Source organism: Conger conger, chromosome 17, assembly GCF_963514075.1.
Source record: "Conger conger chromosome 17, fConCon1.1, whole genome shotgun sequence".
NCBI lineage: Eukaryota > Metazoa > Chordata > Actinopteri > Anguilliformes > Congridae > Conger > Conger conger.
The window spans coordinates 32223259-32237602 of NC_083776.1; positions in this window are offsets into that span (position 1 = coordinate 32223259).

Consider the following 14344-nt stretch of genomic DNA (forward strand, 5'->3'; position numbering starts at 1 on the left):
TGTTGACAGGATTGAATAGATCCTTCACCATACCCATTGAAGCTGTCAGTTGCTGAAATTTATAGCACCCTGAAAAAAGGCTTTGACTGATAATGAACAGGAAACTTTTTAAAATGGCGACAGACACATGGTGGCTGACCTGTCAATGTCATCTCTTCTGAGGTTACCATAGCTCATTCTAGCCTACTAAACATCAGTGCTAGCTGATGAGAGCAAAGTGCAAATCTTGCAATAGTGAAACTGCACTTTTGCAATAGTGAAATTTAATGGTTTGTTCACACGCACACATACACGCACCCATGCATACACTGTATATGGTGCATATTTTCTCTTGCCTTTTGAAACCGCTAAACAGGGGACAGTCCCTTAAAGTGGACAGTCTACACAGGAAATGGCAGCACTGTCAGTTAAGGTGAAACAGACTGCCGTAGTCTTTCTGCTCAAACTGCAGGTCGGGGGCGGATTTCATGCGCTGCACGTTCCGTGGTCCCGTGTCACATGCAGCTGGAGTTTATATCAACAGTCCTTACATGAAATAATAAAACAGTGAAACCCTTCCGGGGGAATGTGTGTGTTTTCACCACAACGCGTGCTCCGCCCTACCCCCCCCCCCGGACATCCCCCAACATGCAGTCTCTTCTGCCGCACAAAAAAAACATCGGTCTGTCGTCAATAACGGCGGTATTGGATCAGATGGAGGTACAGACTCGCACTGCGTTCCTGTCCCGTTCGCTTCCTGCCGAAAACAGGGCGGGTACACGGAGGCCGTAAAGAGAGAGGGACAGACATGGGCGCTGTAATCGTCTGCGTTAATTAAGTCGTAAATCTCAGGCACTGTAACTACGGCAGCAGGGAGTCTCTGTCTTCCGCTCCGGACTGTTCCAGAACTTTCTCCGGCCTGCAGTTCAGGCACAGTGACGCTTTCCTTTCGTCTTCTCTTCCCGCGGTTCTCATGAGCGTTTTTGGGGAAGTGGTGGGGGTGGGGGTGGGGGTGTGTTATTTATCTGATTTTGGAGGCTTCCTCCGCACGGAAGAGAGATGAGAGATGAAAGCTGCTGTGCAGCTTAATGTTTACACTCCTGGAGAAGGGTCCGGTAGATCTAAAACATCACTTTAAATTATGCACTACAACCCGTTTTACACATATAGAGTCTGAATGGCAGTAGTAACAAGATATTTTTATTTTCCAGGATGACGTGTATAATTCATTCATCTTTTATTTGTTTATTCATAACATTTGTGACAAATTTTTAAAAAATCAGCATTTAGTTAATCAATGGCTGTAGAAAAGTATAACCTGCTTGTCTATGATCCTGTTTTTGTGCCACTCGGGAGTACATATTTAAAATTGTGATTCTTAAATGGCAGTCCTGTCACTGTTACTTTTGGGTAATTACAGGCAGTAAATGTGGCCTGCCTACATTCCATTTACAGTTCAGTACCTCAGCTTAGAGCCTCTCTCCCTCACACCTGCGTAATTATCTCTTATGAATCAATAACAATAATTACAGTGTCTAATTCCCCCTCACCTTGCGCTAAAAATTCACCCTCAAAACCTGGCGTGACTCACTTCTGACTAATAGTTTCAGTTGAAGTTGAATTAATCCGAAGCGCAGTAATGACACTTTTACCCTGTATTAATGTGTAGCGGTAGCTTCGGCACGACATTCGCTGTTCATATTAATTAATGGCGATTGCTGAGCCTTTGCATATTTTCTGCCAGCCCAGTGCAAGTATAATTAACAAAGTGGTGAGAGCCGCCATGATCAACAACCTCACTCAGGAGGTGCAAATTACACAAATGTGCAATAACTGGCCAAATTCACTCTCCCTGTACTTTATATACAACACATAAGCCATACTCCGATAATATGATACGCTTAATCATCCCTGGAGTTCAGCCCAAGAGCACTAGAGCCCGGATAGCGGACCGCGATATAAAATATTTATCGACGCCACTTTCGGTTCTCTTTTTTGGAGGATTGCAGTATCATCGCACATACATAGTTTTTAAGATACATTATATATATAGTGCACATTTTGGATGAGAGTTCAGAGCAGGATTGCATGCGCGTAAATAGCATCAATTCGCACACGCGCAGGACCACACAAACACTTGACTCTCTCTCACATAGTACACACAGATACATTGTTAAAGATTTCTTGAAATGTCATGGTGAGCTCTTCCAGTTAGAGGCCTGGCTAGGAGGAGTTGCTTGGCCCATACAGTACTCCAGGCTCAAATTATCTTTAACACTGTGTGTCTGCCACCTCTATATGCAGCTAAGCAATATTAGTGCCTTTCATTCTCCCTGTTTCCTTATCTGCCGTATCTGTTAACAGGTCAACAGGATACATTATATGAGGCATTATGAGGTGTCCCTTAGCTTCTAGGTCACCCCAGTAATGCTGCCATAGGTGGGTTGTGTGAAAATTAAATAAGCACGCATGCACGTACACACACACACATACACACATGTGCATACACACACATACGCACATGTGCATACACATACATACGCACATGTGCACATGTGCATACACACACGTACGCACATGCGCATACACACACACACACATACACACATATGCACATGTGCATACACACACACATACACACATATGCACATGTGCATACACACACACACATACACACATGCGCACATGTGCATACACACACACACATACACACATACGCACATGTGCATACACACACACATACACACATATGCACATGTGCATACACGCACACACATACACACATATGCACATGTGCATACACGCACACACATACACACATACGCACATGTGCATACACACACGTACACACATATGCACATGTGCATACACACACACACACACACACACACACACACACACTCTCTGTCCTCACTCTGTCACTCTCTCGTTGGGAGAGAGCGTGTGTGTGGTCAGACCGCTCCATAGTGTGACAGCTGTCTGCATTCGGGCTGCACATCAAAGGGCAGTCAGCTGGGTTGCTCGGCAGGCTCCGGTAAAGAAACACATATCACACGGCACCAGGCTGCTAACTCAAACTAGCCCTTCATTTTAACGTTCCTTCAATGTTTTTATAGCTGAAATACTGCAACCTTTTCAAAATACGTTTTTTTGTTTTTTTTTGTCGTCACCTCTGTGGATGAGCAGGACCTTAATTGCTCTCACGCATTTTGACAGGTGTACTTTTTAAATTTCTTCAAAGGAATTTTCCTTTTTTTTGCCATATCATAAATATTTAAGTTTCCACAATGAAATCGAGTGGCTGCCCAATAATTGAACTATTTAATGCAATTACGTTGGATTTTCCGCCTAACTGAATCGGAGTTGAATAGCTGCCTGATGAGGATGAGATTGGAGGCTATTTTCGGAGAGCTAAAACTGGACTCCGTGGAGCAGTGGTCTGATGCCTGCCTGCTGGGTCGCTGTAAGGTAGCTGGACCCGGCACAGACTACAGAGTGGTTTCACAGCTATGGGCCCTACTGCAGGGTGAGATTAGTGAGTTACTCATTAGCACGCGTAGAGTGATGTGAGAGATGACTTACGGAAAAAGACTAGAGCTTGTAGGCTGATGGCGAACAAACCACAATCTCCCTGTTGATAGACCCGGCGCATTTTGATTGCTTGATTAATTACATATCGCTGCATCTGCCTGTTTGGTTCTTTATCAGGGTGAACAGACACTGAGACTGCATGTTTCACTCTGAGCTTGTATGTATTTTTTGACGTGCCGTATACGCATACATAGTCGCAGTTTGCTTACACACATAGTGCATATGTAGACGCATGCACTTTTGTTGAAATGTTATGTCCCTTAAAATAATACCCACAGATGACTGTCATTTGCCCAATTAGCGACAGACAATTTTCCTATTGTGGCATTGTGCCTCAGTAACTCAAAGCGGGTGCTGATGTGAGCACATTTTTACGTGTGGAAACTCCCTCCCCCGCAAGACCACCCCCCTGTAACCACCTCTGATAAAAGATATGAGTCTGTTGTTGGTCCTCGCTCCACAGCTAAGGCTACAGGTGAGCTCATTCATGTCCTAATGCTCCCTATGCTGGCTATGGATTCGGTCCGATTCAACCAAGATTCAAAGCACAAGCACGCCATACAGTACATCAAACTGTCACTTAAACCTTTCTCCTTTTGGAGAGTGCTGATCACATCTCAGGTTTCAGCTGCTCGACGCGTATTTCCTCCTGGGCCCAACGCTTTCGTTTGTCTGTCTGCTCATGCTCACCTGCGTGCCTGACTTTGATATCCGAGTGAAGGTGATTTGGCCCGATTGTTCCTCTGTGAGGTTTTCCGATCGTTATCTCAGCTGCCATGCCAGCTTATTGACAGCTGGTCTGTCATGCATGCAGCTCTCTAAACACCATGAAATGATAAAAAAACATCTTTTATCCAATCCCTGCCATCTATATTTTCCTTTCTCTATTGAACACAAAGGCCCTTTTACAAGTATAGAGAAACAACCCAGAATTCACTAAATAATTGAGTGTATGTAAAAGGTTCAAAGCATACTTCCCGGATTTCTTCACAATGGAAAGTAATGTTTGGTCATCCAGGAAAGTGCTCCTCTGTGCTCTCCCAGGTTGTTGGCTATCGCTGATCTCACTAGTGTGTACTTCTTAATAATGTATCAAACGGTTGTTTTTGACACCCACAACATTTCGCCATGTTTCTGTACAATTAATTCAGATTTCAGCCTCACAAGGGCCTGCTTTACTGCCATTAACAAGTAACGTTTGTTCCATATATAACCTCATATGCATGCAAATCCAATGTAGCCAGTACAGAGCCAAAACTACAAAATCTGTGTTGATATCCAAATATTTAGGGTGCCTGTAGCGTAGTGGTTAAGGTAAAGGACCTGGACCCGCAAGGTCGGTGGTTCTAATCCCGGTGTAGCCACAATAAGATCCGCACAGCCGTTGGGTCCTTGAGCAAGGCCCTTAACCCTGCATTGCTCCAGGGGAGGATTGTCTCCTGCTTAGTCTAATCAATTGTACGTCGCTCTGGATAAGAGCGTCTGCCAAATGCCATTAATGTAATGGACTGCACTGTGCATGTGCGTGTGTGTGTGTGTGTGTGCGCAGAATAATCTTGAAGAGAACAGCCATTTCATTCCCCTGAGCAACCCTCCTGACCGAGCACATGGGTCATTGTTGAACACAAATACCTCCCAAACCCTGCTTTTAGTCACACCACTTTTGCACTCAATACACTGCATGTGCTTCCTGGATTAATCTTGTCGCGAAAGCACTTAAAAAGTGTTGCCTTGAACAAAGCTACACGCTTTTCTAAAGACAGGGTAACGGAGCTCATTGATCGCGTGACAAAAGGTGCGTCACCGTGTTGGACGCAGATTTAGACAAATGCCGAGAGAAACGGCTTGTATGAGAGATGCCTGGAGTCACCTTCTCACGTCCGCACCTCCTGCGGGAATTCTTTGAAAAGAAAAAGAATGTTGCTTTGGCAACACGACTGAGGAACCAGAAGTTAGTTATCTGAGGAGGTTTGGTTAGAAGACTGTGAGATTAAAGACAAACAGGCTGATTGTGTGGAATTCCAGACGGGTTTGGTCTGAGAGCGTGCGGCAATGTGCGATGTGCAGGTCTTCACTCAGGGAATAAGACACATAAAAACAAGATATTCATTTATTCCTCACATCTGGTATGTCTTCAGGAGTCATGAGACCCAGGGAACCAAACCAAGATAGGCAATTTCCTGATAAATCATTTATTTATCACAAACAAACACTTCCTGGATGTCCCTCTCATGTGTTTCTATTGTACAAGTTTTTCTTGAATCACAGAACTGTACAAACAAACCACTTCTTTGATTATTTTGGTTTTAATAACTTCCTCCTCTTTCTTGTGGCTTCATTTAAGATTTTATCACGTTCACTTCGTTAACTTCAAACCTCTCTGTGAAAGACATTTGAAAATACATTAGATAGTTTCTTTTATTTATTTATTTGAATAACTGAAAGTGTTGGAAAAAATGCCCCTGGAAGTTATATAGTTGTAGAAATTAAACGCATACATATCTCTTTTCACAAACTTTACTATTTATCTTCACAAACTTTACAGCTCTATTATGTCCACCACAGGTGATGATTTTGAAATAATGGGGAAAAGATTTAACAGTCTAACAACAGGTGCAGCACAAATAATCAGCAGTCATTGTCCACTTGTGCTTCCAGCTCTAATGAGCTTTTATGGGTCACCAGGTCTGACGTGAGCAAATGACTGTTTTGTTAGCTATTTAGATTACAACGGCTTGCTAACAATATCATCCACTCCTACGAGCCTGGATGAAATACTTCAGTAAAAAGCTTTGCCGTGTAATATGAGTCATATTAATTTGAATGAATTACGCATTACACATGCTCAGTTTTATTTCAGAAATTGAAAAAGAAAAAACCCTTTTCAGTTTGAATGAATTAAGGAGCAAAGAGAGTGTGTCACCGTTGAGTGCTTGTTTGTTTGTTCTCTGTTCATTTCTCCCTTCTTAGAAGTTGGGTGTGGAACTTCGCAAACACATTCACCTAGTTAAAGATTGCAACAGACCAATTGTATTGTATTGTTTGACTACATTTTTTTATGGTAGTACAATTATTAAATATGTGAATGCTTTTATAGGTATTTACTATTTTCACATATTATTTATAGTCAGTAGATTTACTTATGCTATATTTATAGATTTTGACGGGAAAGGCGTACAGTCAACTGCATTTTTTGTACATTTATTTAACAATAATACAAACAGAAACATTATTGGGCTTTAGCAAATATGCAACAAAAATACAGCACGATAGAGTTATGAAATCAAAATTCCTGCAATACAGAGAGAAACATTTCACACTATATCCTGTCTTTGGGTTTGTGTATTTTTTCCACATTTTGTTTTGTTTCATGACATGAGGTAGTGTCGAGAGAAGCTCTTTCAGGTGCATCTGTGGCAGTCCCTCTTCACCTGCTGGCCCGCTGGTAAGCAGTCTGATCTGCCTGGTTCTGAATGAAACCAGGCTGCGTGTGCTTATCTTTAGACTGGATAAAAGTTCTGCAAACACACTGCTTCACAGGCTGTGTTCACAGTGTGTGCTTGTAAATGTGTGGGAGTACTTCAGTACTTACAGTGTCTTATTCTGTATTAAAGGACTGGAACTGAGCCCCATTATGTCTGTACCAACAACAACTGCTTCTACTTATGTGTATTGCTTTTTTTTTATAAGTGGATTCTCAACCACTTATGCAGTAAATGCTTATAAATATGGATCAGCGATTTTAGTGTTTACTTATTTTGCTAGGTACAATCTACTTTTATGTTTCAATTTAACTCATCGCTATATTGCCAAAAAGAGAGCGGAGCTAAATGTAATTGATCTCAAAACATTTTTTTTTCAGAGTTAAAAAAACTAACACCGTAAAGTTGAAACTAATTATGAGTATGCACAATTACCATGGAAACCTAAAAATAGCTGCAGCAATGCCAGGCAGTTAATTATTCCATTCTGATTATCATTTAAAAGGGGAACAATTGTTCTGTACATTTGTACGAACAGCACAAAGTGAAAATAATCTCCAGCCGAGGGTCAAGAGGACTCTAAAGACTTAATTGCAAGGAATTTAATTACGCGAACGAAGGCCTGCTGGGGCAAGTTATTCTATCATATAAAAATGGCAAAATATTTCAAGCAATTTGCTGAGGGTTATTGAAAAATAAACAGTAAAAAAAAATAACACAAAAACAAAAAAATCTATATATATACATATATATGTAGGCAGAAGTTTCTTTGAGACGTTGAACTTATGCAAGCAACTTGTAAAAACATGCAAAGGACTTAAGGATTAATCTATTCAGGAACGTGAGTGCACTGACTGAGTGTGTGAAAGGCAATATTTCTTTTTGTTGCTGCCAGCCAAAATGAAGTTGCTGTTCCTGTGTAATTTGCAGTGTCTGGAAGCCGATGAATAGCTACAAGAGCCGTGGAGGGTGCAGAGGTGAGAGTTTGAGGAATATGTTTGTCGGAGAGAGGAATGACAGATAGCTCTGAGGAATATTTATGTTCTCCCGAGGTGAGACAAGCTTTTTTTTTTTGGGAAGTTCAGCAGACAGCGTGGCTACTGTTTGCCTGTCTTCACACGGGAAAAAGCCTTTCATCTGACACGTTCCGCGGCGTGTTAAACTGTGTGGCTTTTATCCTGTTAACTCCGATAGTACAAACAATACCTGATCTAAAAATACCTCCTCAGACGCAAAACTCTCACAACAATTACAGCAACGTTACAGTAATGTTATTGCAACTAGAGAACATGATAGGAATGTAATGAGACACTTTTCAGTTTGGATTGTTAAGATCTCTGCTTGTTAACAGCTGGGTCTGCAAATCTTGAACGTCAGATGAGGGAGGGTAAAGGCACACAAAAACGCAAGAACACACACACGTGCGATACACACCACCAATGCCGCCACACATGTACACACACCCATGCGTGCACATAGTACATACACAGAGACAAATATGTACAAACACACACATGTGGGTGTGGTTACACTGTAAGATCTCATTTAGTGAGGAGGCGCTTGCCCATCGGTGCTATACACATGACAGAACGGAAACACTTCTCGCCCAGACCAGCGAGACCATCCGGTCTTCACCGTATCTTTGTGGACTTAGCACCAGCGTGAAAATAATACCCCAAAGCGAAGAAAAACAAGGTTGGTGAAGAAGACAAAGGCAATGAGCGAACACAGGATGAGGAGAGTTTTTCCTTTGGGCCAGGAGAACAATGGCACAGCAGAGCGGGTTGAACAGCAGCCAGGGATGGTCAGGAAAGGTGTGGAGATTCAGGCCTTGATGAGCATCGCAGAACAAGGTGTTGAAAGAGGCGTCACAGACAGCTCTATCTCTCCCAACCAACTCCGTAGACACATCCGAAGCTTTTCCCATCAAAACATTCTCTGAATTTACTTTTGAGAACATCTCTCATGGATGTAACTGAAAACAATGCTATGATGTGGGGGTCATAGTGTCTTTATTGGGGACTGGCTGAGTGGTGTAGTGTAAAGGCTACTCTGCACTAGCAGCGTGAATGCTCAGTTCAAGGGTTACCATAGCGATGCTGGACAAATATCAGACCACATAACCTTCAGACCACAGGCAGCTGTATTCAATCATGTTTCTTTTCTATTTCTGAAAAAAAGAGAGAAAGAAATAGAAAACTGGAAACAAAAGGTAGCAGGAAATTGGCATCCACCCCCCCCCCCCCCCAACCCCCTGAAAAAAAGAGAAAAAACACTGCTTGGTGTGGTAGGAGCTTTACAGCACAGTGAAATGGCCAGAATGTTTTTCCACTGCAGGTCTGGCTCAGGTACGCTCTGTCTGAGGTTCAAGGATTATGAAAAATCGGAGCTGACAACCTCTGTAAAAGCACAGCACAAACACGCATGCAAACATGTTTAACCCTTTCACTCCCAAGCCCAATATGAAGTGGCTCCACCCAAATGCCAAGGGGTTTTGGCTTTGGCTGAGAAAACTGAGAGAGTTGAGAGAATTTAGTAGGCTCTTAATAAAGGCTCAAAACAAACAGTATAGCAGTCATTTTGATTGGTTGAAAATGTATAAAGTCCAGAATTTACGGTAGTTATGTTTGAGTGCCATGTGGCACTCTTGGGACTGAAAAGGTTAAAAGACAGATGATTTTACCTTTGACCCCAACAAGCATCATAAGGTTATATTTCAAACTGAAGGTAATAGTGAGTAGTGTGTGTGTCGAAGTGTCCCTGAGCAAGACACCCAACCCCCAATTGCTCCTGACGAGCTGGTTGGTGCCTTGCATGGCAGCCAATTGCCGTTGGTGTGTGAGTGTGTGTATGAAAGGGTGAATGAGGAGCATCAACTGTACAGCGCTTTGGGTAAAGGCACTATATTAATGCCAACCATTTACCATTTAGTGAAGATATCATTTGATATTTGAAATGCATTATTATTCTCTGGAGCAGCAGAAGCTTGTCGAAATGGCAGCTGTGCTATCAGCCAGATTTCTAAAACAACATGTTACATGCGTACATGCAGGATGACTCATAAACTCAGAGTGATTTACCGATTGGTCTCCCTCTATATAATCACGAACCTTCCCTTTGGCATGCTCCAGTCTCTTTGAAAGAAACATGAAATTACTTAAATACTGGGTTTGCTTCCTAGTAAACTTGCCTGATTTCTTTCTGTCTTTGAGAAAGATAGAATGCGACTCGTTTACACCTACAGTACGTATTATTTGTCTGTGGGTGTAGCGTCTAAGAGGGGAAGACTTTTCCGGAAGATAACGGCCGCAGCGGCAGATTTTATCCTGTTTAAAACTCACCTTTAAAGATACGGGAAACGGCCTCTAAAAACATCAGAAAGACATTTGCTGTTAAGTGCCTTTAAAAAAAAAAAAAAAAAAAAATTGGGATTACAATCTTTAAACCTTGTTTATCATTTTGAGAGTGCTTGACTCGGCGTGGGATGAAAAACTCAGAAAAAAGCCGAATGCCTGACACGCTGTGCATTCGGTGGTGCGATCAGAGATGTCTGAGATTGTGCTGATTACAATACTAGTTTGAATGCACCAGTGAAGCACAGCTGCCAGCACAGTGAGCCGGTCGTATGCTCTGACGCACACTTTGGGGAAAGGCAGCCAGGCGGGGCGGGCTCACCTTCTGGGATGTTGAGGCCTTGTGATTGCTCATCATTTCGGTTTACCTGCCCATCGTGTTTACAGTTATCTCAATGGCTTAATTACGCTGTCAACGGCATTGAAGAATTAGACCCAGGACAGGCAACTGTGTTTTACAGTTACTTCCTCAACCTGCCCTGGCCAAACCATGGTCCATTTCCTTTCCGTTCTCTGTTGACCTATGGGTGAGTGAATGCTACAGTGACAAAGCAAAATACCTCAGAGAAGCACAGAAGCAGAGCCAAAATGGCTGTCATAAAATATGCTATAGACTCACCAGGTTCTCAGCTATATATTTTAACATAGATTAAAATTCCTTCCGTAGAAGCTGTACTGTATGTGAAAAACAATACTTCAGCATGTTTGAAGTCTAATTATGTAAACTTCAATTACACTTCACGTATTCTCAAGCCTGCTAGAGTATACTTCAGGTTTACTTCATCATACAACTCTTTCCCTGTGTAAACATTCCCATTAGATGCATCATCTGAGCATATATTAAGGGGCAGGACCAAGGACAATATCTTGCCAATGAAAATCCTGTATTGCACTATAGCAGCAGAAACTCCTGTTACCAAGCAGAACCTGATGCAGTTAAGACGGAGGATGGAAGGAATGCAAGAGTATCTGGTGACTGAAGAATGTGTGCTGACACCTTTCCCAGCAGGATCTCCTCCAAGCTTAACCCCACTGCTGCTTTTATAACTGATCTGTCTGAAAGTACAGTCCTGGAGGGCTGTGGTGTCTGCAGGTTTAACTCTGGTCCAGGAGGGCCTCAGTGCCTGCAGGTTTAACTCCAGTCCTGGAGGGCCGTGGTGTCTGCAAGTTTAACTCTGGTCCTGGAGGGCCGCAGTGTCTGCAGGTTTAACTCCAGTCCTGGAGGGCCGCAGTGTCTGCAGGTTTAACTCCAGTCCTGGAGGGCCGCAATGTCTGCAGGTTTAATTCCGGTCCTGGAGGGCCGCAGTGTCTGTAGGTTTAACACCCAGTCCTTGAGGGCCGCAGTGTCTGCTGGTTTGATTTCAGTCCTGGAGGGCCGCAGTGTCTGCAGGTTTGATTTCAGTCCTGGAGGGCCGCAGTGTCTGCAGGTTTGATTTCAGTTCTGGAGGGCCGCAGTGTCTGCAATATCTACAGGTTTCTGTGGTTTTCTTTCAATCAGCGGCCAGTTTGCACATTGGAAGTATTAATAATACTAGATACGTTATTGACCAAAACATGACTTAAATTATTCACTTGAACACTTCTAAAGCCATCAGACACTGCAGCTCTCCAGAACTAAAGTGCCTGCTCCATGGTCAGTGTGATTCTGGCTGGAGGGTCACGTACACATCCAGGGGTATACCGGTGCCTGGCGTACCCCATGGCATGGGAGAGCACCTCCTTAAATGGGATGGGAGGCAGGGGAATTACTCCCCGCGCAATACTGTGGGCTAGGAAAGGTAAATAATGGTATTCAAACAGGCCTGTCTCCCTTTGGTTCAAAGTGCTGGGCTCCCCACTCTGACTCGATAGGCTCTGAGGCATTTCCCCAGTGGCCAGGTACGGATAAACAGGGCACAGTACAGAGAAAAAGAAAGGGAAGGAGTGGGGGAGAGAGAGATAGATGGAGACAAGGAGAAAGGGCCCCAGGTGTCAATTAAACCTCAGATGGGCGAGAAAGATGTGCTGCCTTCTCCAGCAGAGGACACAGTGAGGACTCGGGGGGCGATTTCACCTCGGGGCGGGGGGGGGGGGGGACTGTCTCACTGGGGAGTGTACCACACGCTGCCCAGGATGACGGACCAGTAAGAGCCAGGCTTCTCTAATTGGATGCATAAAAAGCCAGGTTGTACCGAACTGTTTTCGAAGATTCTTCTTCAACCAAACGAATGCAGCAAAGAGCAGACAGCCAGGAATTTGATACATTTGATACATTAAAAACATCTGGTGTGAGCCTCACACTGAGGCAAACCCTGTCATTATCCCAGCCCTCATAAACGTCTCTCTTCCCACACCGCTTTCACACCTTGGCGTTGGGCCCTACCAACATTTAACATTCTCACAACGTCTCTGCAACCTTGTAGCAACGTTATTCTCAGATGAACGCATCAGCTGTGAGAGGAGGGCACAGTTTGTTGTCTCAGTCTCGGCCACGCGCCGTGCTTTCCTGCAAACCGACGCACAAGAAGCACTTTTGTACCTCATCAAATCTTTACCCGGGGGACAGAAACCTCTTACCGAAACATATACAAACAAAATCAAACTCTCCTAGTTATGTCACCTGTAATTTTCCTGCCACTACAACCGCATGTATAAATTATGTGATTTCACCAAAATCAAAAACCTATTGTCTGTGTTGAGATTATTTAATTATTTATTTTTTTGTGAAGTAGACATGAGTAGACATCCTTAATATAAATGCGAGGCTTGATTGCGCGGTCGTATGGGTGTCTACGCGGTCTGCAGGCAGTCTGGGACTCAGCAACAATGCTGAGATAATGACAGGAAACAGAATAACCATTAAGCAGATGATGCGCCCTCGCTGCTCACAGATGCAGATTCTTTTGGTGGCAGAAATATTTCTGTCTCTGGGGATTGTTTTTTTTTTTTTTTACAGGTTTATGAAATCGGTTTCCTGCTGCAGTCTGCAGGTCGGCGATGGAGTCGGCTTGAATTCCCCGTCTGGATCGTAGCGCGGTCGGGTTATGAGCAGCTCAGTCAGGCTCGTTGTGTGGTAATGTTATGAGCAGACCGGCACGTCGGGCTAATGTGGTAATTGGGTAACTGGTTCAGGGTTAAAGACAATCCATTCTGACTCATTTAGTCAGGTTTGTGACGCACAGACTTTGAGTTTTTTCCTGCTCTGGCTGAACTTCTCCTCCTGTGTGATCTACAATGAATACATTAAAGTGATGGACTAACTGTAACACGAATATAAAGACTTGGTGGTCTATGTGTGTGTGTGTGTGTGTGTGTGTGTGTGTTGGGGGTGGGGGATGGTGGATGTCCTACTCATGAGGAGGTGGGTACCAGGCTGTTCCTCCTACATTGCACTTAAAGTGTCAGAAATTGAAAGTAATTTCATTATACACATGCAGCAGAAGAGGATGTTTGACAATGCATCTGTCTTGTATGGCTAACTGATTACGAGCAGTGGTCAGAGCAGCAGTGTGGAACAGTGATTAGAGCAGCAGCGTGGAACAGTGATTAGAGCAGCAATGTGAAGTGGTGGTCAGAGCAGCAGTGTGGAACAGTCGCATTGCTAAAATATCAAATTTACCTCAACTGTGACAGTAACGCTCCAGCTGTGCGGATAGACCACTGAATGGCTGGCACACACAGTTTCCCCCACAGTAAGTCAGCTTGAATAAGGCTGTAACTGCAACAAGGCACCAGGGGATTCCCTCCCACTGTGACAATCTAAGGCATTGTTAGTTCACAAGAGTATACATTCTATGCAAACATGAAGAGTGTACAAACAGAGAGTACATTTTGTACTTGGTACATTTTCTTTTCTTGTCCATTTTGTTGACGTTTTTCAGACGTGGCTTGCCATGATAGAGTTTCCACAGAGTTGTGATTGCGGAGCTGTTTGGAGCTGATTTTCCTGGCTCCTTCATT